The following is a 12894-nucleotide window of genomic DNA, read 5'->3' on the forward strand; positions in this document are numbered from 1 at the left end:
CTAATATTCAATTTGTTTGACCTACTTTCTTTTTTAGTTCCTTTAATTAAAACAATGAAAGTTTTCCTTTATAATTAAGAAATCTTTAATTTCAAATTTTCATATAACATGTTTAAGAAGACAAGATTAAATGATGTTTTTGTACATTTGACATATTTTTCATTTAAAACCACAAGATTCAAAAATCGTTTTTGTTTTCTTAACCTTTGTGCCAAATCAAGTAAGCCAAACAAATTGAACGAAGGTAGTAGAAGATTCCACCATAACTAATCTCGATATTACTAATACTTGCATGACTCTAACATATTACCAAACTACCCCTAGAAGTCTAAGACATATTGATTTTACGAAAACGGTAAAACTTAAATTGAACGAAAATGCCCCAGTTTATGATTGCATCAAAAATTTCTTTGTCGTCAATAGTTTGACCCATCAAGTAATGAGATGGGCATTTTTTGGTCAAACTGTTGACAATAAAGATATTTTTAGACAAGAATGTATTTGTATGACCAACCAGGTCATTACAAAATTTGAGGAGTATATCAAACAATTTTCCTTTATTTTTTAAATACATTATTTTCCTAATAACTATTTGTTTTATTGGAACATGTGTATCCTCTATCAATTCGAAAAAGATTAAGAAATATAAATATTTTCTATTTTATTAGAATTTATTTATTGTTATCGAAATGAAATTAGTAATGGGGTTATGATCTATATTATTAGCTAAAATGTACATGTTATTCTATTTTAATTGATAAATGAGATTAAAAAAAAATGTTATTTTCTACTTATTTGTTAGTTAAAGTGATTTTAAAAGAAATAAACAAGAATGAGATGCTTTAAAAATAATATTTTTATCTTAAATAAAATATGTTCAAAAAGAAAATAATAATACATTTATTTCAAAAAGGGCATTTTGACACATAAAGTAACATTGGGGGCATTTCTTAACCAAATTATGGTAGGGGTATTATTAAACCAAATTATTGACCATAAGAACATCTTTAAACCAAAGTATTAACTTATGACTAACTGGATTTATTAATTATATCTCATTTATTAGACCAAATTATTGACCCTAAGAACATCTACTTATATATTAGTTAAAATGATTTTAAAAGAAAATAAACAAGAACAAGATTCTTTGTAAGTAATATTTTTACTAGAAATAAAATATTTTCAAAAAGAAAAGAAATAATACATAGGAGGGGATAATGTAATACTCCAAAAGTTTAAAGCCTAATCTAGAGCCTAACATGAGAGTTTATGAGTTGTAACACTATTTATAAGTCAATTATAATGTATTTGAGTCATTTAGGAAGTTTTAGAATCAAAACGTCAAGGAACGCTCATGACGTCCGAAAACTAGTTCAAGAGGGGCTAGCGTGTCTTAGCCTATTTGACTAAGTTTTAAGAGTTGGAAAATGATGAAATTGGTGGTAAGGTGTCTAATACGTATTAAAGTTATTTTATAGTCGAAACATCCGGGTACGACTTTCCAAGGACCAACCAAGGACCCTTGAGGAGCACCCTTGCAACTTGGCAAAAAGCCGCCAAAAAGCAGTGTCCATAGATGAGTTGCAGCGATGATCCGTTGGTGAATTGAAGGGGTGTCGATGAAAACTTAGCCAAAATTTTGAAGGGGTTGTTTTGGAAACTCTCTAACTAAAACGACGGACCAACAGGACGGTTGGTCCCTTGGCCGTTGATCGACAAACGGGGCATGGACGTGGTCTCGTCTGTCAAAGAGACTATTTTGCTGCACATTTTAAGGTAAGTCAAATTAATTAATTAATTAGGTGGTTAGTTAATTAGTTAGAGGTTAAGGTAGGTCTAATAAATTTAGTTAATGACCTATATAAAGATCCTAACCTAATTAAACTAACCTAACCCTCATAATTCCCAAAACCCAATTGTTGTTTCTTCTCTCTTCTTTCTCTCTCCCAAAGAAACCCCATTGAAGACCAAGCAAAATATGTGTTCTAGGTATTCTAAGTATAAAGTTTCTTCATCAAACTTCATCAGTTATTAAGGTATGGGATTTCTTTCACCTTTGGGATCTCTTTCCCCAAAGGGCTCCTCCAAATTGATTTCAAAGGTATGAAATTCAAGTGGGTTTCTTCCAATCTGAAATTGATCTTGTAAATTATTTTGTTTATAATTTATTTTTGTTATTATTAGTATATTAACATGTATTATGGTTACATTATACTAATTATTGATGATGTGACCTAGTTTGCGGAAGATGATCTTTTCCCCTTAACCCTATGTTGTGATCTTGAATTGAATTGTATAAGTATTGCCTCAACTGGCTTGGTTAGTGTGTAAATTACTACACTATGTTTTTATTATGCTAATTATGAGTATATTGTGATATATCCTAATCCAATTATGCTAGTTCTTGAGTAATTGACCTAGTTTGTGAAGTGGATTATGAACTTGATCTAAGTCTCTAATTCTAGGCTATGAACTAGTGATGAATTGTTGTGTAGTGGATCTATTGACTTTATTATTATGTTGGTTACTATTGTGTGATGATATTTTACTATTGTTAGGTTCAATTGGATGGTTGATGGTCAGACCTTGATGAGGTCATTGTGAAGGAGATTGAGTAAGTCTTGTGATCTATATTCTTTACTTCAATTATGACTACTTGTGATTAAGTGATGATGTTGTATTGAAGTATACCTTATATTAAGATTGATAGGGTTGGTATGATGTTGAATAGGAATGTCTTGAACAATGGATTGTGAGTTTTGGGCTAAGATGTAAATGTTATAATGACAGTGATAACTTACCAATGTGCCTTATTATGATGTGACTATGTAAATGTGTTAAACCCACTTGTATGAATTGTAATGAAAGGACAATACTCATTCAATTCTTATTGAGATATGATGATGTTGATTATATAAGGGATAGACCCCATGACCTACATTAAGCTACGATGATTAAAAAAAGGCATTAAAGATATTTCAAAAGGAACTCTAGCTTCGCAGCGAGTGAACTAGAGTGAGGAGTTTCCCTTCCCACATAGGGAAGGTAGGATCACTAATATACACATGAGATTGTAGACCAAGATACATGTAGCATAAAGAGGGTACCAACTATATCTCCTTGTTCTTGAACTATGTTTCCCCTACAGGAATACTAGCTAGTGGATCCACCTAGATGCTATGTTCATGTTTTGGTACTACCATTGCAAGTAGTTCACCTTCCTTCGGTGTAGACTTCCATAACACCGGATTCCACATTTGCTCATATGATCTATTTCGGTTAAGTTAAGATGTTTCCAAAAAGTAAAATGAACTAAAAGAATGAACTCTAACTAGGATGACCTAAAAGGTTTAGCTTAATCTAGGTAAGGGTATGGGACTCTACATAAACATTGCACTAGTTAGCCTTGAGGGAAGTCTTAGGAGGATATTCTTATGTATGTATATGCTTATAAGTATAAATGATACTATATGATGATTAGTTTCACTTTTGAACATGTTTTTGGTCTCTATTGCTAATGTATGATTCTATGTACTCTTAATGATATGCTATGTGAAGTTGGACATTGGTCATGGTTCTTGTTGGATTTACTTTATTGAGAAAGTTTATGGGGTTTTGCTTAGTCATTATACTAGTGGACTTAATGAGGGTCATGAGTAATGGTCTTGCCTTGGTTATGATGTTATGAACTCTCATCCATTCTTGGCTATATTAAGACTTGATGATAGAGTTGTCTTGACAAGGTGATCGATTATGTTGATATGCATGTTGGCTTGAGTAGACTTAGTATTGTTGGTCTTGATGTACATGGTCTTTACTTAATGAATATGTCTTATTGGTTGGTATGGATACTTGAAGGTGCATTAGGCTTTTCAAAGTAAATTTCACACTTTAATTAAATGTCCCATTTTAACATGATTTTATGTTGTGTGTGCATATGGTCTCATACTTAGTACAAGTGATGTGCTAACCCCATTTTCTCCCTTTTTACCCAACATTTTAGTTCCGGTCATTGAAGGCTTGTGAAGGCATTTGAAGAAAGACTTGGATTCTCACTCTCCAAGTTGGGTAGGTCCTCACTACTTCGAGGACAATGCCATTTTCTAGCTTCAAATGTTGATTAGTTTTAAAGACAATATGTTCATTTCCTTCCATTTGAGTATTAAAGATTGTATAGCCTATATGTGTCTTTTATGGTATTGATATATCAGCTATGCCCAATTTTTATAATCGTGTTTGTTTGGTTATGAGATGAGACATCCGATTTTAAGACTATATTATATCTTATATATATATAGTAGAAGACTATGTAATTTTCTTATACAAAAGTTCTATGTATACTCGATATGAATATATATTATGTGTATGCAAGAGGTCTATGTAAACCTCATGATAGATATAAGAAAAGTTTTAAATTTTTCCGCATTTTAACCTATGAATGTAATGATGTAAAACTAAGAGGCTAGTCTTAGTCCTCGATGAGGCGACGACACCAGTTACGTCTAGGGGTGCTCCCCGGATGTGACAACTTTTATTTATTCAGTTTACTTTTGGAAACGTTCGGCATAACTTACTATAGTCCATGTGATCTAAACATGGAATCTGGTGTCATGAAACACTATACACGGATGAAGGTGCTCTACTTGCTAAGGTAGAACTATAACATCAACATAGCATCTAGGTGGATCCACTAGCTAGTATTCCTATGGGGTCACATATTTAAGGAACTAGGAGATTTTCTATAAACTCATTTATGCACATTTTCATCGTAGTCTCCATCTCATGAGAACAATACTGAACCTACCTTCTCTCTTGGGAAGTGACACCTCTCACATCTTGTTTGTTCGGTGCAAAGCTAAAGTCCCTTTTTGAAGTCTTTTATTTCCTTCTTAATAATCAATTCTTAATATAGGTCATAAGAGACTAACCCCTTGTATAATCATGTCATTAGCTGATTAGGTCTAGGATAAGAATATTCTTTCATTACTAAAGCATCATTATGTGAGAAATACATCATATCATAAGTACACTAAGAACAAGCACAACCGAATTTTTTGCAATCCTCCGTAACCTTAGTTCATCATGATCTCATATCCTAATAATACATGCATAGATTCATCATTTACTCTTCAATTGAATAAAAACAAAGTATAGATTAACATCAACATAATATAGTAATCGTGATCTTAGAAGTATTACCTATGGCTTCCAAGAATCTCCTTGAACATCTCACCCTCAATTCCACAACATTTATACAATAATCCAATAATCAAAATCATTTAATAGTAAACTAATTAATAACATCTCCCATTACAACAACCCTAATCAACTATCAATCTTCTTCATAGCTAGGGTTAGGAAAAAAAGGGTCATTCATGAATTTTTAAGAGAAACTAGGTCAAAGTTTAAAGAACTAAAACAATATACCAACAAACAATCATAATCTATCAATATAAACGAACACAATCTCATAAGAAATTAATTTGAAGGATAACCCACGAAATTGGGTGAAAACGATAATTTTGAAGAACATAAAATTCAAATTTTTGAAGTGCCTCTTGGGGACAGGGTTCCAAAGAGTTAATAGCTTCCATACCTCAAAAATCCTTAAATAATGATGGTGGAAAACTTGAGTCTTGAAGCCCTAGTGAAGATTGAACCTTGGTATTTATTTGCGTCTTTGGGGTATGGGAGAGAAAGTAGAGAGAAGTGGGAGTGAATTGGGTTTGGGAAATAATAATGTATTGATTTAGTCTAATGAAGTATAATCTTTTATAATCCCCAACTAAATTAATTTACCATCCCTTAATACCTGATTAATTTATTAACTAATTATCCTAACCATTGCCGAAATTAGACAGTGAAGTGGAGGACAAAACGAAGACTCCACGTCAACGTTCTGCCGACCAAACCATGGACCGTACTGGTAGTTCGTGGTTTTGGTCAGAGATCTGGTTTTTGAGCCATATTGTGATTTGGATAAGTCTCCACCCATGATAACCATCGATGGGCCGTTCACTCATCGATGGCTCGTCGTCTGCTCCGTCGTTTGCCCATTGTCAATTGACAACTTTTAGGGTCAAATGTCAGGGTCCTCTCAAGGACCCTTAGGCTGGTCCTTGAGAAGTCGTACCTAGACATGTTGACCTAAACACACTCTAATACATACTTCAATCCTTTTCACCTAATTTGACTTAAATTCGACTCTTTAAACCCCTTGAAACACAAAAAGGCACACTAGTTCAATTTCACTAATACTTCCTAATTAGGTTGAATACATTATTATAAGCTTATAAACACTATTTTAAGGCTTATTTCATCAAGTGAGTCTCTAGACTAAGTCGTGGACTTTCCAGAGTGTTATAAGACTTTCACTTCGTTTTATGAAACTTTGATATTATTGCAAGATGTTTCTAAAATTAGCACAATTTTCTATTAATTCATGTTATGATATGATAATGACTTGTATAAGACCTTTCAAGGTATTATACACCATGTTACATCTAGAGTGTACCCTTGGGTAGTGATAGAGGCGTTAGAAAAATGACCAATGGAAAAAGAGAAATGAATAGGAGGGAAAAAGAGTTGAAAATAAATACAACATAAATAAAGTAGTAAAATAATATTTATAATGTAATATATGATAAAAAAATATTAAATATTAGAGTTACCTCACACTCTAGTGGTGAGTAAAGTACACTCATATGGGGTCATAAGGGGGAATAAATTCAATTGGCACAACAATAAAGGGTATTACATAAAGTTAAAACATTTTTTTGAAACCGAGGGTTGAATTATGCATTCTCTACTAATATATATTAGGTGGAATGACCTGAGAGGCCCTTGTACTTGACTCAATTAGTATGTTGGATTCATGTACTTGCGACTTTATCAATTGAACCCTTAAACTTATTCAAACAGATTTTTGATTCATTTCTTACCTGATAGGTGTGCATGTAACACAGTCATTTTACACATGAAATATCACCTCATTTTTAATGACACATTATTATTATTATTATTATTATTATTATTAATTTTCTAATGAGACATCATAAATAAAATATTTAAAAATAAATAATATTTTAAAAATATAAAAAAAGATTCTCTCTGACTATATTCATTTCACCCCCTTCCCACTCCATCTTCTTTGTTCCTACCTTCTACCATTTTCAACCCAAAAATAAAAACTACCATTTTCATCTTTCATCCTAGCTCATACTGAAAATTTTCCTCAATAACAAAATGTGAAAGATTATAATTAGTTGTTCCACATGCTTTAGGATTCTATTAATTTTAATTTGATAAAAAGAGATATCAAGAAAATTTCGAATTGAAAAAATATGTTTATATGTATACTAAAGTAATAGATCTGAATGAATTAAGTTTATAAAATGGTGAATGGTATATCTTGTTGCAAAAACTTTTAAAATTTTTTATTTAATGATTTTATAGTGATAATGTTTACGTCAAAGAAGAAGAGAAAATGAGTAGGGGAGGGGGAGGGTGGGGGTGGATAAGGGTTGAGGTTTGAAAAGAAGAAGAGGAGAAAAGGAGTAGGGCTGAAGAGTAAGAGAGAAGAGGTGGGGGTGGGGCGAGGTGGAGTTAAGAAGAAGGTATTCAATATAATATTCTTTTAATTTTTTTTTATTTTATCTTATAATTGACCATTTTAAAATAATAGTATTGTATCACTTGCTTCAAAGACGTGTGGGATCATGAATATATCCAACTCGGTGATTTTAGTGTCACATAAGTTGGTCCATGGTCAAAAGGGCTTAAAAATAGAGTTTCATTGAGCTTAAGGGTTTAGTTGATAAAATGTAAGTAAAATAATCCAACTTAAGAATTGAGTCAAGTAAAAGGGTCTTCCAGGTTATTTTCCCTATATGTTATGATACACAGTATGTCCGGACTATTGACATTCAAACACATTTTGATTGTATATTTTAATGGTATTTAATGTCTATCTAGATTTAAAGAAATATTCTTTGTAGACTCATCCTTGTTGTGGATAAAAGAAGTGAAAAAGAAAGGATATAACCGTCTATATTTCATTTATCAAAAGATGTTTACTAGATAAACATTTCCATATATATTATAAAACTTGTTTCTATGTATTACATTTTTGTGAGAGTGAAAAAGAGTTGTTTGTTTTGTGTAGGTTGGGCTTCAAATAGTATAATATCACTGCTCTGCTCACCAATCTGGAATGTTGGAAGTTACTTCATTTACCATCTTCACGAGAGTTACCGGCAACCTTATCATAAGTTATAAACCTCGAAAAAACAAAATCTAACATTGAAAAAGATATCTTATATAATTTTATAATTGGTGTTTCGGAGATCCAACATAATAGAAGAACAATGCTAAAAAAAGAAGTATATAATACTCATTAAGTTGAACAGGTAACATACACAATAGGTGAAACCATACAAGACATTAAACATTACATGTGTCAAGTGAATAGTAGTGGTGGAGTGAGGATATGCAAAAACAAAATAAAAATACTGGAGTAGCCCTAAAGGTGATGAGACAATATGGGAGTGAGGATATGCAAAAGCTAAATAAAAATAATGGAGTAGACCTAAAAGTGATGAGAGAATGTGACACCCAGCCTGAGTTTTTTTTTTTTTGACTTGTACCAAGATTCCACAAAACCATGTTAGAGAAGAAAAGTGAAATCTTGAGGACGGGGATGCGATTTTGATGTCCATTCATTTGTCACCCATACAAACATAGCTACACACCTAGATTTAGATATACTACTCAAGAATGACATAATAATACGAAAGGCATGTAGTTCTTCATATGGTATATAGGATAAACATTATTGGGGTTATTTAAGTTGTTTAATATTTCATTAGGACAAAGGAAGCCAAACAAGTGGAGATCCATGTTGATAAATAAGAAAAAATTACAAAGTTCGTCAACCAAAAGAATAAAAATTAATGTTTCATGGTGCATGATGACCAAAAGTTGGTATATATTATGGATATGAATACTGGAGATCATAGTTTTTAAGATAATTGTAAATAAGCATGGCTGAAGATAAATTAGGTGACATACATATTCAACAAAGGATGAATATAATGGATTACGTGACAAAGTGATTGGTAATTAAGTTGAAGAATGATTATAAGACTCGTAAATATCCAAAGATGAATGTCGCAGCAACGCAAAAATCAAATTAAATATGATGTTAGTAGCTGGAAGTAGTAAATAATTGACTACATGTAGGGGATAATATGAGAGGTCAAGTCAGCATGCCCTTTGTGAACTTGGGTCCATACTCATAAATGAGTCCAAACAGTTCTAAGAACAGATCATAACGAAAGCAAGGAATCCATAGAAGCAATGCCCAATAATTGTTGTAATTAAGTACCGGGTCTGAATTGTTTAGATGGTTTAGCCTTTCCTCAAAACCAAATGTCTCCTACTTCTATTAAGCTAAAAAAATTAGGTTTAATTTGTTAGCTAGACTACTTCTTCTTTTGTCTCCTAGAACTAACATTCTAAATAGTGTTTTAATTTATAGACTTTTCTTGCAGCTTCTCAGCTTCCTACTTTTGCAAAGACAATATTGTCTTCTTGATGCCAGCAATGAATCTACTGAATCAAAAAAACCCTCAACATTGAAATGAAATGGACCTGAAAAATAAATTATTAGTGTTTCTGTAAAACGTAAGTTCATAATATTTCCAAGTGAATCATTAATAACAGTGTATATATTATTAAAATTATCTTGTTATAATGGTTAGAACTTGGGATTGAGGGAACTGTTTCAATTTCTTTTTTTAAAAGGTAAAGATATTTCATTCATAAACAAGAGTATACCAAAAGGCAAAGAATATCCAAAAAAAGAGACACGATACTCTACAAATTCCATCCATTCTTCTTGATATAAAACTGAAATGTGAAACTGAAAACCTTAACACTAAGAAAAAGAAATAAAGATCCAAGGATAGAAAAAACACCAGATGAAGATTGATTCACAAGTACAACAATAGAAAGCTTAAACCCTCAATTAATAGAATCCAACAAGCACCTAACTAAAAGATAACCTTCAAGAGGAAAGCTTTGTCAAATCAGCAATTTATTAATATAAAGGTCATAGCCCCAACTCTCTCTAGACTCTAATGTATCACTCATAATCTCAATATATATCACAAAAATAATTTACCTACTAAAATGACATAATATAGTATTTCTACTAGACTAGGCTAAGACTAAAGAAATAATGGTGATGATTAATTCTGTACACTCATCTCTCACATAAGCACCCAAAATCCTCTCAAACCCATAAACCCTCACAATGTCTACACCACCAAACCTAGTCTCCTACTCCGTTGATGAGGACTCCTCTTCCTCACCGAAAAGGCATACATGCCTGAGAGAAAGAGGGTCGATTTATTTTTACCGAACGCCATCCTAGGCAGTCCTGCAAATGTCTGCAATACTCAGCCTATCTTACTCACACAGAGTTGTCTAAGTATAGAAATACTTAAGCAACAAAGTTAAACAACGAACAAAATGTTCAGGAACTCGTCCCAACCTTTATTAATCTTATATTTAATACAAAGGGAAGACTTCACGAATTTATCAACTATAGCCATAAACAAAATTTCCACCTTTATAAAACTTCTTCACATGGCAGTCACATGCAGTAGTTACAAATGACACCTGTCCGACACTTGTCATCACAGGATTCAAAGAAAAGTTTACAACAGCTATATTTCTAACAGATAGAATCTAATTCAAATTACATCCTTATCCACACGAAATATTAATATTCTAACACTTAGAGAATATTTCAGGCTACATTCCAACACTTAGAATATTTCAGCCAGCTTCCAATACTAAGAATATTTTAGCTGTCCTCCAACACCTCATTTTATTTCAGTAATTCACGTGAAATGCCTTTGATTTTGCCATCGTCAAGTCTTCACATCTTTGCCTTTTCAAGACAACACGCTGCCTTGCCGATGACTCCAGCCCGCATGTAAGTCTTGCATGTTCAAGTTGGTTAGCCAACACCCAAGCACCTTGAACCTGTGTTGCACTGTTTTGCCGCCATTCATGTCAAGACCAATGCCCAAGTCTTTTACATGTCTGCACGTAGTTAGATCAAGTAGTTTACGGGTCTAACACTGAGTCACCTAGGAAATTCTCTTAGGGGCAAGGCATCACCTCCACCATACCTTCATCTCCGCCTCATCAATTCCCTCCTCATTGGTTCCCATCTTTGATCCGTTCATCCTCTCTTCTCCCAATATACGCCTTCGATAACCCTTTAACTCCCTCACCATCTCCACCAAAAACCCTAACTCTAATTTTATTTATCAAATATCCACTCCTTCAAGACCATTAGTCCCACCATAATCCTTAGAAATTCCTCTTCCTACATCAAATCCTAACCCAATGCCCACCTAGACCACTTATTCACAAAACCTAGACATTGATGAGGTTCCCCTTATTAGTCAGTTATGCCAAACTATTCCGCAGAAACCATGCAAGCATATTGCTCCAAAGAAAACCATTATCCACATCCCATTCACACGAATCTAGTCAGGCACAACTCAAAAGGATGCTGAATCAAGCAAGAAATATCGTCACGCCGGTAAGTCTCTATTTCGCTCCCACAATCTCTTCTTGTTGTTCTTGATTCAAACCCTGATTAGGCACCTGATGATTTTATCCCCTCTACTTCCTTTCTCCCCCACAAAAAATGAGTAAGAATTTGTCCAAGTACTTAGAAATAGGGAAGGAAATGTGTTATAGGTCTAAAACATTTTTAAAGGGGAGAACCTCTCATCCCGAGGTTTGGACTTTAGATGTGGTTCAAAAGGTGCTTGAATTGTTGTACTTTCAGGGTTGGGTGGATATGTTTCTTGACACAAGGTTAGAGGTCCACGAAAATGAGGTAGTTGAGTTTTTTGTGAACCTAAATGTGTTTGAAGATAACGTTGCTACTTCCCGTGGTAATAAGGTTAAATTAATATTTTATAATGTATGTCTTCATGAAATTTTTCATATATTGATAGCTGGGATAAGTGAATACGAGTGAATAAAGATGAAAATTGTTTGCTCACATCTATGTAAACACAATGGAGGGTCTCTGCACGACCAAGAAAGGTGCTTAAAGGGGAAATGACACCTTTTCACAAATTGTTGTACGAATTAGTGCACAAGGGAGTTCTTTTTCCAATGCCCTCGAAAACAAAGAACCTATTGAGTCTTATCTTATGATAAAACACATGTGATACGTAGTTAATCCTAAACCTGATCCTCGTCAGTTGACTTTTAGCATCCTTCCCACTATTATGTTTAAAGCTTTTAATAATCCCTTGATGGAAGGGAGAGTTCTGAACAAGTCGGATATGGTTACTTAGGTCTAGTCTTGCATACTGCAGACTTCTTCATAATGACGACTTGGTTCTGCTACTGCTCCCAGGGCTACTAGCCCAGTTGCCATTCTTCTCAATGATCTTCATGCTGCTATGGAACATAATGTTGTCCTCCTTACTTAGATTGATACTCTTTGTACTAAGATGGCCGAGTCATAGGTGGAATTAGCTAGATTGAAGGACCAGTTACTACTCCAACAACAAGACAACAATGCTCGTGTGTATCATGTGTCATATTACTTGGCCCTATCTCATACCCCACATACCTCTCCCTCCTTCCACCTCCTCTATCATTCCTTTTGGTTTTTTTTGAGACAGTCTTGTGAAATGTTATGTTTTGTGTCAATGTTGGATATTCGTTTGGAGCACTGTGAACTTATAACCTAATGCGTACTCTTTTACTAGATTATTTGTCTTTGATTTGTTCTTCTCTTTTTGTTTGGATGGCTAATATCCTTAGATCTTGTTCACCTTCTGTTATCATGTC

Source organism: Solanum lycopersicum, chromosome 12 (assembly GCF_036512215.1).
Source record: "Solanum lycopersicum chromosome 12, SLM_r2.1".
Taxonomy (NCBI): Eukaryota; Viridiplantae; Streptophyta; class Magnoliopsida; order Solanales; family Solanaceae; genus Solanum; species Solanum lycopersicum.